A 516-nucleotide genomic window follows, 5' to 3' on the forward strand; every position below is an offset into this window, starting at 1 on the left:
CGGCCCGCCCCGCCGCTCCGCGCCGCGCCGCGGGGCCCACTCAGCGCGGCGGGGCGGGCCGGGCCGGGCCGGGGCGGCACTGCGGGGCGTGGAGTCCCCGCTGCGCCCCCGCGGGGGGAAGGTGCCCCGACCCCCCCCCCCGGGGCCGCGGAGCCTCGCCCGGGGCTGGAGCGGGCGCTCGGGCAGCGGCGGGGGGGCCGGTACCGAGCGGCCCGGGCTGGGGAAACCCCGCGGAGCTTCGCCCCGGCGGGGCTGGAGGGTTGAACCGCCGGGGGTCGGCCTGGGCCGGCCGTGGCTGCCCGCCCGCCCTGCCGGGGGTGTCGGCGCAGCCCTGAGGCAGGGCTGGGGGAGGAGGGGTGGAGGGGTGGGAACGCAGGGAGCTCCCGGCGAGCGGCGGGGATGCTGGGTCACGCTCGGGACCCTTCTCAAGGGCCGGGTGCGGACACCGTGAAACAGATCAAACCCGAAAGACGGCCGAGCCCAGCGGGAGCCTTTTTTCAGGGTTCGCAAATTCTG

This window comes from Strix aluco, chromosome 3 (assembly GCF_031877795.1).
Source record: "Strix aluco isolate bStrAlu1 chromosome 3, bStrAlu1.hap1, whole genome shotgun sequence".
Classification (NCBI taxonomy): Eukaryota; Metazoa; Chordata; class Aves; order Strigiformes; family Strigidae; genus Strix; species Strix aluco.